Here is a 16,351-nt window from a genome sequence, read left to right on the forward strand (position 1 = left end):
TTTGTTTTTGCTTGCTTTGTTGCCGCTATTCAATATTATATTATATGATGTTCATGATTGAAGTTTTTGCTTTTTTTTACTGTTGTATGCAATCGAAATGTTTCATGTCTGATTGGTTTGAGTTTGTTTTTCACCCTCACAAACATGTGTGTATTATGAAAAATGAAATGTATTAATTTTTCAGACTGCAATTTGCACTGGAAATTGTAATTTCTTCATTAAAAATGTGTCTGAAAAACGTGCAATTTTTTTTATAGAAAAAAAAAGTTTCTCTCCCTCATATTTTTTTTAGATTTGGATGCATTAAAGTTCAAATAAATTACGCAATTAATGAGAAATAATTGCACATTGCACGGAGTCACGAAATGGGGAAACAATAATTAGTAAATATAGACGCAACGTGATTTTTTTATTTGAAATTTATTCTATTTTTAAGTAATAGAATCTAAAAATTTTTTACGGCTCTTTCCTCATCTCTTCGTCGGATTATTTTAATAAAATCCAAATGGCTTGTTAATAAATTTTCCGCTGAGTGCGAAATCACAATTTTTTTCTATAAAAAATTTTCTTCTTTTTAATTTTGAGATCAATTTATTTCATTTAAGTGGATTTCTCAAATTCCATCATTTTTTTTATGTGAATTTATTTCACTCGTAATGGATTAGTTGCTTCGCGACAGCGAATTGGCATTAATTCGCATTTATTTGAGATATTGGAGCTTGTGAAATGTTGATATATGTATTATGCATGAAATGATAAGCATATTTTTGCGTATCATGAATGATCAATTGTTCGATATTTTTTTTGGATAATGCGACGTTGTAAATAATACAATAGGCGTGTTCAGAGGGGCATACTAGGAGCGTTCGCACCCCCTACGGAGGAGTTTGGTGGTTAAAAGTTAAATAGGGTCAAAAGCTTCACCATCATTGTGCTAGGGTTTTTCGTGAATATCTCAACTTTCTCCCTTTACATTGTGGAAATCAATCCAAAAAATTGCAAACTTAGCCACTCTACCCTCTGATTACACCTGACTACAACCTACCCCAGAGCTAAAAGTCAGTATGTTTGAAGTCGACTCGACTCGACTCAAATAAACTCGACTTGAGTCGACTCGGCTTTTTCTGGTTGACTAGACTCAGCCTCGTGCTCTGCCCTACCTTCCTGACTACACCCTACACCCTCCTGAATGCACACAACCCTCTACCCTACTCCTCCCCTGATTCCACCCCTGAATAATACACAAGATACTTTAGACAATTCCCATATCTTGATGCTCTAAAATCGTTGTAAATAAAATTCCAATAAATTTATTTTATTTTATTATTTATGGTAGCTACATGCCTATCTAAAAGTGAATTTTAAAAATGCGCCATTTAGTCTAATTGCTCACATGAAATAATTTTTTTTAATTCAACTAGACATGAAAAAAATTTTTTAAATTTTTACAAATTTTTTGTGTTAATTATAATGCCACAACTATTTTTTTTTTGTCTAAAGTACCGCATGCTTTATAACATCTAATTACTAGAATTCAATGCAAATGCTATAAATAATTTTTTTTTGAACATTATTTTTTGTATATTCACTTGTCGATTTCCTGTTTTATTCTGCACATTCGATGTGTGTACATGTATATTCATGTTATTTGAGTATTAATGGACCTTTTAAAATTACTATAAAAGAGAATATATATTTTTTTATCGAGTATATTGTGTGTTATTCAGGTGTTTTTGGGCTTGATTTTGAGATTACGATCGGTTGTTTTGTGGTTGGGATCAGGGCTGAGGACGCAGTAAATTTTGAAGAAAACCAAAACACTGCTTAAATTGATATTATCTTTCAATGTCTAATAATCAAGGCTATAGGCATGCCGTCTTGGTCTTCAATAGGGACAATTCAATAGTGTTACAAGAAGCGAAGTTCAAAAATGCCTTAAATCTTTCGGAGAACCTCTTTAAGTCATAATTAGAGACGATATATCCTAGCATATACAGCAAAATCAGCAACCAACTATCAAAAAATCATTAAATTCTTGGGTTCGGTCAATAACCGTATGACTGCATTTGAGATGTGCAGGTCTAAATTTCGTAGGTTTTTAATGAACAAGCTATGCGATCTTGTATTCTAAAACTGCAGGCTTTAAGTCGAAGTCCGTTTAAGGACGAACCCGTTAAGTTACAGTTTTTAACAAATTACGACTTCTACCAACACAAACTCAAACAAATCGTCAAAATCTATGAATTATTTACAAAATAAATACCAAACTTACATCCCTGAACTTCCCTGAGCCATCAAACCCCCTCACGCAACCCAAACAAAGGCAAACTCAAAGAAAAAACAATTCCTAAAAATATAACAAAAAATAATTTCACTTTAATGGTTATTGTTAATGTATTCTTTGACTTATAAATTAAGCGTAAGGAATTCAATATGAATAATAACAAGGAAATACCAGTCGTTCTCCACACATGAATAATTTACATTGAAATAAATAGCTAGCAGTACAGTATATACTCAAAATCATAATGCCATTACCATTGATTTTCACTCAATTCATACAAACATATTGTACGGCACAATACCCAACCTCAAATCTATATGGAAGAAAAATACTACGAAAAAAAAAATTATGAATGAAAGCTCAGCACGCATTTTATTTCTTTGACAATGGGATAAGCTCCCTATCAGGCATCATTTGTCGGATATTTTTTGGGAAATGTTGGAAAATTTTCTTCTTTTTTTGACATGCCTTGCACGATTTATCTATCAATGATTTTTTTTGCTGTAATATGACAATATTCATCACATAATAATACTTATGGTGGAAGTAATGGGACACAAATATGATAATGATGAATTTATTGACAACATGTTGACTGTATATTTGCTTTTTTTTAATCTTTACTACAAAATGTGATCATAAAATATATATTCAAAAATGTCACTGCCCTCACTTCATTCATATCTCTTCCGACTACTATATTTGACATTATTATTTGTTGTTGGAACTGATGTTGTGTCATTTTTAACAACGTAATCACTCACTATGTAACACGTAATGGATTGTTATATCTATTTGAACATATATTTAATGACTTAAATTGAATTTTTTTTTTGTCGTTGTCAACTACAACCATTGAGTGACGTGGACCATGATTCATGATTATTTACCTATGTTATCATTATGATTGTGTGGATTATTGCAATATTTACCATAAAATTCTACAGGCAAGGCCATCCCACATATATAATTTGTTTACTGATAACGAAAAATTGTTGTTTTTTTTTTTTTTGCCGTGACTCATTTTAATTAATCGCTTGATTTATGATGGTTATGGCAATTGCAATCAGAGTTGCAAAACAGACACCTGTCACAGGCAAAAACTGTACAATTTCTTGATAATTTGTATAATTTTTCTTTCAAAACCCTGTTTTTCTTTCAAAACCCTACAAATTATCAAGAAATTGTACAGATTTTGCCTGTGACAAGTGTCTGTCATCCAACTCTGCTTGCAATTTAACTTTATCTCAAAACTTCGTTTCCAATTCTTTTGTAAAATATAATTTTTATTGATGTCATTTTCAATTTACTGCCGATAAAAATTAAATCTTTACAAATTCATTGTAGCATGGATTAGCGATAAAAAAGAAAGGCTCAGCAAAGGATGACAAATAAGTAATTACTAAGGATGGTATGGAACAATTGAATCGTTCACCCTTAAAAGCTTTATGATGCATTCATGAGTATGAAATACTTTTCATATGTGAGAGAATTTTGAGGATTGAGGATGTGGAGATGGGGTGGGAGAATTTTATGAGCTAAAAAAAGAAGCGTTTTGGATGGAAAATTTGAAATATTTTTAAAGAAGAATTTTTAGTAATTTTAAATTTTTTGAGTTTTCTTTTGCGAAGTTCTTCAAGTTTCGACCGAATTAAGGTCATTCATTTTCAACTCAGGGGCGTAGTAATCAAGAGGAGGGGGTCTTTGAGGGTACGCCCTATCCTCCCTCATTCCTTCCTCTGAGAATTGAAAATTGGACGACCCACCCCATAAATTAATACTATTATAGAGCTACATCCCTGGTAGTAGATCAACTTGACCAGTAGCAAACGCAAATTTTATTGTTCATACCAGTTTATGCCAAACAATGTTAACGAAGCGATAATTCTTTTATGATTTTTACACTTTAATATGTATTATGAAATAGATGAAAAAATATTTTATTATGTGCTATATTAAGGCGGGCAACAATATGGAATTTTTATTGGAAATTTTTACGGAATGGAGGGAAAATTTGTGACTTGTTTTGCGATAGACAGCAGAAAAAACACAGTCATTAGAATATTTTAATGAAAATTTTATTCAAATGCCGGCTGATTAATGTGGATTTTCATGTGCGTCTAGTCATTGGTTAAGCTTGGGTTAATCTAATATGATAAAATATTTCGTATTCTATGCCTACACATGATGTATAAACGTCATCAGAGAATCCACTGGGTTGAAATTCCATGGGAAAATCCCTAAAGTGGCCTTAAAAATTGCTTTTGTTACGCAAAAGTCACAAACATTTTTTGGACTAATGTAATTGGCTTTCCTTTCTCATGAATTTCAATCCAATTTAAGTTTGAAAAATAAATATTAATGAAAAATTCAATTTTTGTATTTGGCATTTTTCCTGTGACAACAGTCAGCCATTCTCTACCAAGAATCACAAAACCCACAACCAACTTTATCACATATTTAATCTATCTTGCTGAAAGCTTTCCGTTTCAACCACAGCATGTGATTTTTTTATGCCGAAAGCAACACGTAAATTTCAAAAAATAAAAAAAAAAATTCCCGGCATGAAATTTATTGAAATGTATATGAACGTGTGTGAAATACATAGGTCACCTAGTATACATAGGATGGTGCGTAAAGGCAAGCTTTTTCATATGTTTGATGATTCCGCTTTTGGGATTAGAATTCGTTGAAGCCTATTGAAAGGCTTCCAAAAAAATGAAAATATCATTATGGTAATGACAAATCCTCTTTGTTCAGTTTTTCCATCGACCAACTATGAAAAAAGCTCATTCCGCGTGTGTGTGTGTTGAGAAAAAATAGTATCGTAATTGAAAAGGTAGAAGCTTATGATTATAAGTGTGATTACCATGCATTTTATGAACAAACAACAACATTGTCATCATACAAGTGCTATTTATAAATAAAAAAAGTACTGAATTTGATAATGAAATTATAATTTATCAATGTATTGTCATTTCATGACATGAAATTAATGTAAGTGAATCAATTGTTTATCAAATATAGAAGGGGTTTGTTCAGTTATGACGTGTAGTTTGAAACTGTAGTTATGTTACACTCTTAAGCTGAAATGTGCTTAAAATTGCTAATCAATTAGATGATCCGAGAGACACAAATCATATGACAGTCGTTCGGATGTCATATGACAGTCGTTCGGATGGCATATGACAGTCGTTCGGATGGCATATGACAGTCGTTCGGATGGCATGCTCTAGCATGCCATTTGAATGCAACATGGAGTCGGCTTCCATTTAGTCTCAATAAAAGAACTTTAACGGAACCTTCCTCATTTGTGTCGAAGTATTTCAATGAACTCCATTCCTAAATAATACCAAAGAGAATTGAAAAACTTCAATTATTCTTTTTTTGATTGTAATCTAGTCTATATTGTGTGTATGATTAATTTTGTAAAGTATGCATCGATTTTTATTGATGAAATGAAATACTAAGAAGCATGAATGGTGAATATTTGAAGTGTAATTTAGTTGATTGATGTCGATTTGGGGTCAGATTAATGGAAAATTGGTTTTTGAGTTCTATAGAGTAAAGGTATAGGTACGATAGACAGTAGAGTCTTTGAGTATATCAAATACAAAGCATCACAGAATCTTCATTAACAAATCCTCCCAAAAGCATGTTTTTACTGCTTTCATTCTGATATTATACACGTGTTATTATAAGAAAAGCCATTTTCTAATAGAAATACTCTGAATAATAGGACTTAGTTTGCTGCAAGGCAGGAAAAATATTTCTAAAAGAGAAAAAAGCTTCATAAAATCCACAAATCTTATTTTTCATCTAAATTTCTCAAATTTCCTGAGAAGATATGCGCCATATCCTTATATAAAGCTACATCCTCAACAAGTGACAAAAGTTAGATCACTAAAAATACTCACTCTACCCACATGCAAACTCGAGTATGCTTCTCAAATAATTATGTGTGTCACAATAGGACATTAATTCACTGGAAAATCTTCAACACGAGAGATAATAAATGTTATGAAAAAGTCTGTGTAGGAAATAGAAATAGCATGAAAAGGAATCTTTAGTATTATTCATAAATTTGAATACTATCGTACCCGTAGGATGAAAGTCATGAAGCTCCTGATGCAATATAATCCAAAGCACGCGTAAGTGCCACATGAAAAATTTCAAATTTTCGTAACATGAAGCAAGATTTTTTTGTTCAGTTTGTGTAGGTGGGAAAAAATTTCAGCATACATAAAATTTTGTTATTTTTATGCGATGATTGATTCGTTGACGTTGAGAGCAATTTTCACAATGTATTCACTACAACAAGAGCTGGAAGTCGACTTAGAAGTTATTTGGAAAAGTCAACTTGAGTCGATCTTACTTCAACTAAGGTATTAGTGAATATAGTTGAATTCCCACAACATAGTCAGAGTGAGACTCGAACCCACGCCATCTTAATTACATGTCAAGTGCTCTTACCTACTGAGCTGCCGGGGATTGCTGGTAAATGTGGTATGATTCTTACTTAAACTTCTTTTTCTACACCTGTGATAGACAACATGTGTGCCGAAGTACACTAGTGTGTCGCGATACATATTTGAACATGCGTTATCCAGTCCTCATTCCCCATTTCTCATCATTCCATCGCACCAAGACACAAAATCCAACACAGCATAATGAAACAGCTCTGTTGACTTACATTGTAATTAAAAAGGTTTTAGTCGATATTTTTAAAATTCTAAATGCAATTTCGATTACAAAAGGACTTTTATAAATTCGAACAAAGATTGCATTCAGTCTATTGTAAATACTCCTAGGGCTTTATTTGATTAAATATAATACATGTCATGACAATGACACGATGAGACTACAATGTGAGATATAGAAAAAATCGATATCTTCTGTAATCCAACAATTAGAGTATGTACTTGTATGAAATATAAAATATCCACAAAGTGGCTGCAATATTTCATCGTAAATGTGCTCTAGATAAAGTTTCTATCCGAAAAAAATAAATGCATAAAAAAAATTGAGAGTCTAATGTTGGCAACGAGTTATGCATAAACATTTATGCAGCTGCACTGTAAAGCTATACGATCTAAAAAGTACAAAGACCAATTTCATTCATACACTTGGCAAGGCCTTGCAAGGTTGTGGCTTTACAGTGTAAAATAATATGAGATATAAACTGGATTTTTTTTTTTTTTGCGAGCTTCTCTTCTTTCGTGCTACATTATTATATGATGATCAGATGATGTAACAACAAAAAAACCACATTCAGTATGCGTACAGCATGAATTTTAGTTATACATTTTTTTCCAATTTTCTTCTCTTTCTCATCCAATTTAAAAGTAAGAAAAAAAAGATGCCGAGCAAATAAGACCAAATAAATAAATAAATAAAGTTTAAATTACGTGTTCGTTTCATTTACAGCTGTGGTGGGCAACCTGTGTGGTGTGGCACAATGGTGCGACGTGGTACAATCCTGTGTCGTGGTTCAATATTGTGTCGTATTTCAATATTGTGCCGTGGCACAATACTAAGCTGTGGTTCAGCAGTGCGTCGTGGTTTAATAGTGTGCCGCGGCATGATACTATGCTGTGGTTCAATGGTGTGCCGTGGTTCAATAGTGTATCGCGGCACAATACTATGCCATGGTTCAATATTGTGCCGTGGTACGATAGTATGCTGCTAAAAATGAAAAATGCAATAAACCGTATGCGGTTTGGGGCTTCAGTCAAGGCATACCACCAAGGTGTCCCCTCAAAAACCAAAGATTACACACCACTGACTTACAGTCGATTCTTTTATTGACAACATATATTTTTCTCACTTGGTAGCTTTTCGAAGATGTAATACGGTACTTTTTTTTACGTTGGGAGCTAAAATAAAAAAAAAGACAATCCATATAAAATTATTTTTATGGCGATGAAAGAAATGGTTCATGGACAATTTAATTTTTTTGGTGTGTGACAAAAGCACAAAAGAGCCAGAAAAAAGTTAAAATTCACAATTCACTTCCATTGCAGTAAGAGAAAAGAATTGCGTTGGCAATTGCCAAATTGAGTGACTTTTTAAAATAAAAGCATCATATAAGAAATATTTGGCCTAATTGTTACAATTTAAATGACTATTGGAACTGATGAAGAAAAAAAAATTGATTTTGTCAGACATGAAATTGAGAGAAATAAGCGGCTGATTTGTGCTAGTTACAATAGTTTGTGCCTTTCATAACGACCTGCAGCTAAGCAATATTAATAATATAATAATTATCGAAGATTATGTAAGACCATGTTGTTCTGTTGTGTGTAATTAAAACTGATTTGAAATTGACGGCAATAAAGTTGCAACTGTTTTGAGGTCTATTTGCTATTCAGGGACTGTTTTTTTTTCTTCGTATTTTAGGAATCAATACAAGGCTTTGATGTCGCGTAGTTTCTAATCGAAAATGCATTGGAATTTTCTATAAAATTATTTGATCTTGAACTTGTTTGGGAATTTTCATTGAGAATTGATTTCAATTTATTGATCTTTTTTTTTATGTTCTGTGCTTCCAAGAACTAAGGTGGTCGGCAAGGGCAGTTGATGTTAAATGATATCAAATGATGTTAATCATCTGCTTGTCACATAATATTCTTTAAAATAGACTTGAATATGACAAAAATTCAGACTTGATTGCTTCATCAAGCCAGTATTTACCCGAGCAGTACACATCAGTTGATCGATCCAAAACTCGGCTTTCGCTATTCTAATTAATTATATTGGTGTCTTCAAGCATAGCCAAAAGCGTATCCAATGAACGTTCTAGCCAAACAACCCCTCATCAAGTCCAATGCCTTTATCACAAAATGACAATTTCTGTCAGCCTTTAAATGCAAATTCTATAAATAAATAAACTGAAAAATGTCCATTAAATTTAAAAAGATTATTTCCTCCCATTCGTAAATAAATTGTAGGCAGGCTTGACGTGTTAGACTTTCCAAGATTATAGTCTTATCAGCACACAGCAGTGCCCAAAGCTTTTAAATTCATTTTTCTCAGATTTTTTTCTGTTATGTCGACAATTTCTTATTTAATTTAATTGCTGTATTTCTAAACGTTCCATTAATTTAGAGATCAAGCGTCGCTCACCTCAGTCTCAAATGTCATCAAAGATAAATTAGTGACACCAAAATTTTTTTTTGCTGCTTTGCTTTCTCGACCTTCAATCTAATTTCAATTTTTTGCAAGCGCACAGAGAGCACGAAGGAGAAAAAAAATGAATTAAATCGATAGCTTTGGAGTGTCTCTTTGTATGAAAATTAAAAATATTGAGAAATGTTACAAAAATAATAATTTGAATGACTAAATAATTGAAAAAATAACAAAATCAATTTTGTGACCATGACAATGATTGAAAAACTCACACACTAAGCTATAAATCATGTGATAAATTTTTATTCTCTCCGTCTCTCATTCACCCGTTTCGTCATGACATTGAAAAAAAAGGCTTTAAAATGCAAATTATATTCACTCCTCAGTACGACAATTTGCTTTTTTTTACACATTTGTTTGTGACATTAATGAAGTGTATATATGATTAACGATTAGCATTCTAGAATGAGAATCATATCTTAATAAGGAAACTGGAGCGACGACTTCATTTGAAAATAAAATTAAAAAAAAATACTTTTTTGATGGGCAACACCTCCATTATGTGTTATTTATATTTAAATATGTGACTGGCCCGAGAAGGTTAGGGATTGATTTTTGTAATGAATCTTGGGATAACGTACAGTTCAATCTCGGGACTCAAAGCTTCAAATTCAATGATTTGGGAGAATTTAGATATTCTGGCTTGTTTGGGACAGTATTTAGTCTGAGCAGTGTGTCGCTTGATCTCTATTCACCAAGCAAAGCTTTTCAGGCTTCTATTAAGCTCTTTCTTTAACACCACGTGAAGGCCGCTATTGTTTGGCTCCTATATGGCTGCAGAATAAAGACTGCTTCCATTTTGCGTAATAAAAGAGCATAAACAGAGCCCTAAGAGCTCCATGATTCATTGATGTCGCTCGAATTCGCGTCCCATTCAGTAAAATCCCATGTTCCTCCATACAACACCTCTGATTTAAATCAAGTGCCACTACCGTCAACATAGTAACATCAAAAACATCCACCTTAATCATATACAGTCCGGTATAATAACAGTAACATTATACATAATTCAAATAAAAACACAGAAAATATAAAATGTTTTTTTTTGCACATATTTCAAATGCCTGACATTGAAAATTACTATCCACTTAGTATTATTTATTTGAAATAAATTGAGCATGAGATTCATTCAATGCACCTTAATAATTTCAATTTGTACATAAAAAAAGAATTGCATTTGATTGCAAAGTGTTGTCGACACTCATAAAGTGAACAAATTAAGAAATGTTTATTTAGTATAAAAAATAATTTACCGTTTGACAAGCAATTCGCTAAAATGAAGAATTTTTATTTTCTTATTTTGGTTTTGTTTAATTTTCGTTAAAAAAGCTTTCATTCATATTGGCTATGACGCGTTGTGTGTTGTCGTGTCGCTCTGTTTTATTTCTTTTTATTTGCTGTCGTGCATGAAAATATAAAGAATATATTTTCTGACAAGAAAACTAAAATGAAGAGTGATCGTTAAATTGCTCAATAAAGCTATGAAATAGGAAATAAATTTAGGAAAAAGAGCATTTATTTATTGTCAATAACCTAATCGTCTAGTTGATGAAAACAATTCTTTTACTTAATTGAGTGACATGCGTGAATTGTTTTTGGTTTGGATTTCGCGTTGATCGGTCAATTCGGGTCAATATATATACAGATTAAAATGTCTTAATGACAGAGTTCGTATGCTGAGTATCAGGGGCATTAGGAGAGGATTCTCGTCATTTTTGGGTACACATAGCTGAGGTACCTTCATGTCATGAAGGGTAGTAAGCATTATAAGACCTCGAAAACTCTATTTCAGTCCTTTTAGCATTCTTTGATGTAATTCTAAACCAATCGATCACCAACCCTGCAAAAAATCATCTAAAACCAACCAAACATCACCAAAAGAATCACGCGTATTTACTTTCAGTTCATTGAACCCCTTTACTTTATCAACAATAGATACAGAAACCCAAAACACATCTTATGGCTCAGAAATTTGTTGTTGCCTGTTATATTCAATTGTATCGTTGTCTACATAACCCTATTGATGGGTCAATAGCTTTCCATACGTACATATGCCAACCTCTTATTGTATTCATTCTTTCACTAAGCAACATAAGTCGTAAATTAAACTGCGAAATAAAGCATAGCAACGTGATTGTCGTGCGACTTAAGCATACAGACAGACCATTGACTACGATGTTACGTAAAATATATAAATTAACTACAGAAAATAATGCATGAAACAAACAAAAAAAAACTGAATATATTCGTAACAATGGCAACGATATTTAGAAAGGCAAATACACTGATTGCGGTTTTTTTCCTTCGGTCTCTATTTCTTCACTTAAAAAAAGAGCTAATAGTTAAGTATTTCATTAAAAATTACTGATTTTTATGCTTGATCACAGCGATCATTTAATGTGTAGAAATACATTAAATATTAAGTGATGAATGTACTTATTAGTTGACTTAAGAAATTATCTTTACATGATAATTTAATTAACATTTTGTTGTGAAATAAAGTTGTCAACGATATTTTTCTTGGGAATATTGCTTGGCATTTTTGTTTGATTAGTGCTTGAAACATTGGGAAACATTTTCTGGGTAATCCTAGACTTTAAGGTCAGATTTTGGTTTTATTTCACAAAATTACTCAAATTTCTACGACTGTCTGAAAAAGGACAACATTTTGCCTCCAGCCATAGCAATTCTCTAGTTTGTTTACTTTTTTTTCTCATTTTACATCTCAATCGTCAGTCCTGCTTCTTATTTTCGCCTTAATTTACCGCTTGAAGTTGTAATTAGTAGACTAAAAATGAAATTCGATGAAGAAAACAAGACAATTGATGTCATTGACATGAAATTCGTAAATTAAACATGACATTTAACACTTATGTAAAGAAATCACAGTGCAGACATGACCGCTCCATTATATTTTAATGCAGAAATTGTGCGGTGAACGCAATTCTTTTTTTGTATGAAAATTATTAAGCGAAAATTGCCATGTGAGGTATGTACGTGATGTGGGGTATGCAGAGCTCAAGGTCGAGTCGAGGAGACTCCAATTCGACTTAAGTCGACTTAAACCAAGTCGATTTCAATTCGAGTAGAATCGAATTCATCAACTCAAAATGAGGTCGACTCGCGTCGAATTGAAGTAGACTTGGTTTGAATCGAGACCAGTCTACTTAATATGAGTCAAGTCGAGTCGACTTGGTTTGAGTCGATTCTGTATGTCATGTATGTCGACTTTCAGCTCTGAAGACATGTGAAGAAAGGTTTGATGAGATTTTTGACCAATTTTAAATCCATCAACATGTCAGACTTCTTATTCTGAATTTAAAATGCTCGCAAAAAATTGGAATGTTTCAAAAGCTTCAAAGTTGAATTAAGCAAAATCAAATTAGTTGAAATACAAATTGACCACTCATCGTCCGAGAGATTAAATGTGCTAAAATCCTAATATCCAATAAAACACGTTACCATTCCCTAAATCTCTTTAATATCGCTCTTTATAAATTCCAAACCGTTATGAAACGTTGATTCAATACAAAACAAAAAAAAATAACGCGATTTCATTTTTTAAGTCATATTCATTAAAAAATATAAAAAAAAAATTCTCCGACTATCTTGATTCTTTCACACACATGTGTTTTATACAAATTTTTATATATTTCTCCACTTATTATAAATACATACATTCTTTCTCTCGTCGAGAAGAAAGAAATGATGGAAATAATGAAAACAGAAACATTTTTATTGCAGATAATTGGAGAAAAAGAAAAAAAAAAAACATTTTAAATTTTGTTGTTGCTTGAATTCTTTTTAACTGCTGTCGTTGATAATGGTCAAAAAAAAAATATTGAGTGCGGAATTAAGTTAAAAATTGTAAAAATAATTGAAATGGAAAAGATTTCATGGAAAAAATTTATGAAGAGCATCAAACGGTTTAATGTAACATAGCGTTCATTATTATTGTGATTCACTTACTGATGTCACGACATGATTCCCCGAATACAAGTACTTCTCTCATGTACGCTCATAAAAACAAATATGAAGCAGCAATAGCTTTAAATAACGATGTGACGCGAAAGATAAGATAAGTTATGCCCATGCGAATAAATTTTCTTTTTTAAAAATAAAACTTCTTTCTGTGCATATGCTTTGTGACATTAAATACACTTGTATACAAGCTCTATGCTCGATTTGGAAAAAAATATGGCAAAAATATTTCTGCTTTTTGAATATGATGCTAATAGAACAAATGTTTAATTTTTAAGCGTCATTAAAATTGTGGAGTTGGGAATCGTTTGGCAGGAATGGGGCAGTGATGTATTGCTTTGTCGAGATTCGTTCTGGACAAAACCCATAACCGCTTGCTTGGTATTACATTACTAAATTCCTGAAATGCTAAACCATTCCGCCACCAAACCTCTTCAACTCACTTTAACTCTCCTAGAATCTTGTCTATATCAACCTAAACTCCTTCACCATATCACCATCTAGTCAACCTATCTATCTAAATTTATCATTAAATATTCATACAATCAGCAAACATCTCTCAGTATTCACCGAATAATCAAACAAATAATTCAAAGATTCAGCAATTTTTCGATATAAATCTCTGACTGCTTTTCAAAAAGGAACAAACAGCTTTCTGAGGTGCTAAATCTCAACGAAATTTGAGTAAACAGAAAAGATAAACACATAAGAGAATCTGTCCACAAAACTGAGAAGCTTAGACATAACTGGCTATAGAGATGAAACATGTGATGATAAGATTTTTTGTTATATACTTTAATGAAAACATATAGCACAGTTTAGCACATTTTTATTTCCATATGTTTCAATTGAAATTCATCAGACATTAAAAATTATATATTATATTTTGTGAATAGTCATGTATGCGCATAACTACAGCTGTATGTATTATAATCATTTAGATGTGAGGCACATGTTGAATGTTCATTATAATTTCTTTTGCTTATTTTCATTATTATTGACGCTATTCAATTGATTAACGGAAATAGAACTTAATTTTTACTAGATATTTCTCAATTTCATCCACTTGCATCTCAAAAAGTTTTTTTTGTTTTTATCATGTTTCATATTCGATCATAAAATGTTTGATGTAGCACATAGAACAAAAGGGAAATAAGACATTAAGTATCTCAAAGCATAACACATAATGTGTAGTGAAAGATAATTATTATTATTATTATATCTGGATTTTATGTTTATGCAATATGTACTCATGTGGTGGCATGCATGAGTTCTCTGTTCTCTTATGTTTTAATGATTATGCTAATTATGATGAAATATCTTTGTGTGCGCTATAAACAATAGAAGACCAAAGGAGGTACTTTATGCTTCAAGTAATTCTTCTTTATTTGATTTTTTTCGTCTATCAAAAGATTTATGGAAGGCCTTTTTTTTAAAGTGTAATTTTCAGCACCCCAGTAATTTCTCAACTGGAACCTTCACGATGATGCTTATCATATCATGCTGTTAATAACATACAGCATACATTGTAAGACATTTTACCTTGTGCGGTGTGTTTCTGTGAACTTGAAACTCTTTCTAATTTATGAATTGTTTAGGAACCGTATTAAATAGGTAAACATAGGAACGGTATTGTGTGTGTGCGTGTATCTTATTCTATAATTTATAAGTTACCACATATGTGGCTATTTTTTGTCATAAATATTTCATAATCTCGTAGTGTATTGAAATTACAATTGTCTTATTACGTTCTGAAGCAGTGGTGGGCAGCCAGTGTGACGCGATGTGTGTGTGTGACACACTAGTGTGTCCATTACTGTTTCAATGTCATTTGACACTCATGTGCCGCCAAAAATATTTGGAAATGCCAAGAACCGTATGTGGTTTCGATCAAGGTGTTCCGCGACCTTAAAAGGTTGCCCAACACTGTTCCTAAACAGCAAGAACCCTTTTTAAATAACTAAATAAAAATATTTTCAGTGTATATAAATCCATATTGAGTTCAAACGATAGTATCTATTAAGTGTTGAATTATTAAGCCCTATAATGACACGCAAGAACAATAAAAATTGTTATAAATCGAAGGAATTTAATTCCGTTCCATTTGTAGCTTCCGTAATCAATACTCGTCCATCAAATACAAAATGTCCCTATAAAAGGCAACAACACGTTAATAATAATATAATTCTTTATTGACAGATTGCGATTAAAGGTAATAAGAATTTTTTGTGTCATCCTACGTCAATTTATATAAATGTTGTAATTATGCTGACTATTTTATTCATTTGAGGGCGAGAACTGGACCTTTGATTAATGATTTGGATTTTTTCGGAGATTTTCATTTGTAAATCGAAGGACATTTTGTAGAACTTGAGCATTTTTGAAAATTCTGAGCAACGCATCTCATGATTGTCCAAACAATGCCCTAACTGACGAAGAGCATGCTTCCTTGGTACAGAATTACCAATCCGGTACCTACAAGCAGTCTCTTTGAGCATGCAACAACCATTACAATGACACTTTTGACAGCCATGTGCAGTTTGGTAACAATAGCATACAAATGCTGAATAATTGGCGTCTCAATAATTCAATTATGGAATATTGCTAAATATTTATCATTATATTTCGAATTTGCAACAGCATTAATTTTCAATTCAAAAGCTGTCAATCAAATTTAGTTCAATTATGATTTCTTTATTGAACGCTGAAAGTTGAAGCAACACAAGCTTGGAAATCTAATTTCCGGTGAGAAATTTTTCTTATAGATCTTTGATATTATTAATTTTTGGTTCATTGCAAAGAAATTAAGCAATTTTGTGGAATTATTAGATGGATAAATTTTCTACTTAACCGCAAATTCTTTATCGGATTCCAAATGTTTCTAATTAGCTCAAAAAT

The 16,351-nt window shown here is 31.9% G+C and overlaps 1 protein-coding gene across 2 annotated transcripts in view; it reads left to right on the top strand.

The window, feature by feature from the left end:
• The window catches only part of LOC139087509 (putative uncharacterized protein DDB_G0277255), a 60,126-nt gene that overhangs the window by 11,416 nt on the left and 32,359 nt on the right, over nucleotides 1–16,351 (top strand). The window lies entirely within an intron of this gene.

This window comes from Chironomus tepperi, unplaced genomic scaffold (genome assembly GCF_022539635.2).
Source record: "Chironomus tepperi strain 1889 unplaced genomic scaffold, CSIRO-AGI_Ctep_v1 contig_123, whole genome shotgun sequence".
Classification (NCBI taxonomy): Eukaryota; Metazoa; Arthropoda; class Insecta; order Diptera; family Chironomidae; genus Chironomus; species Chironomus tepperi.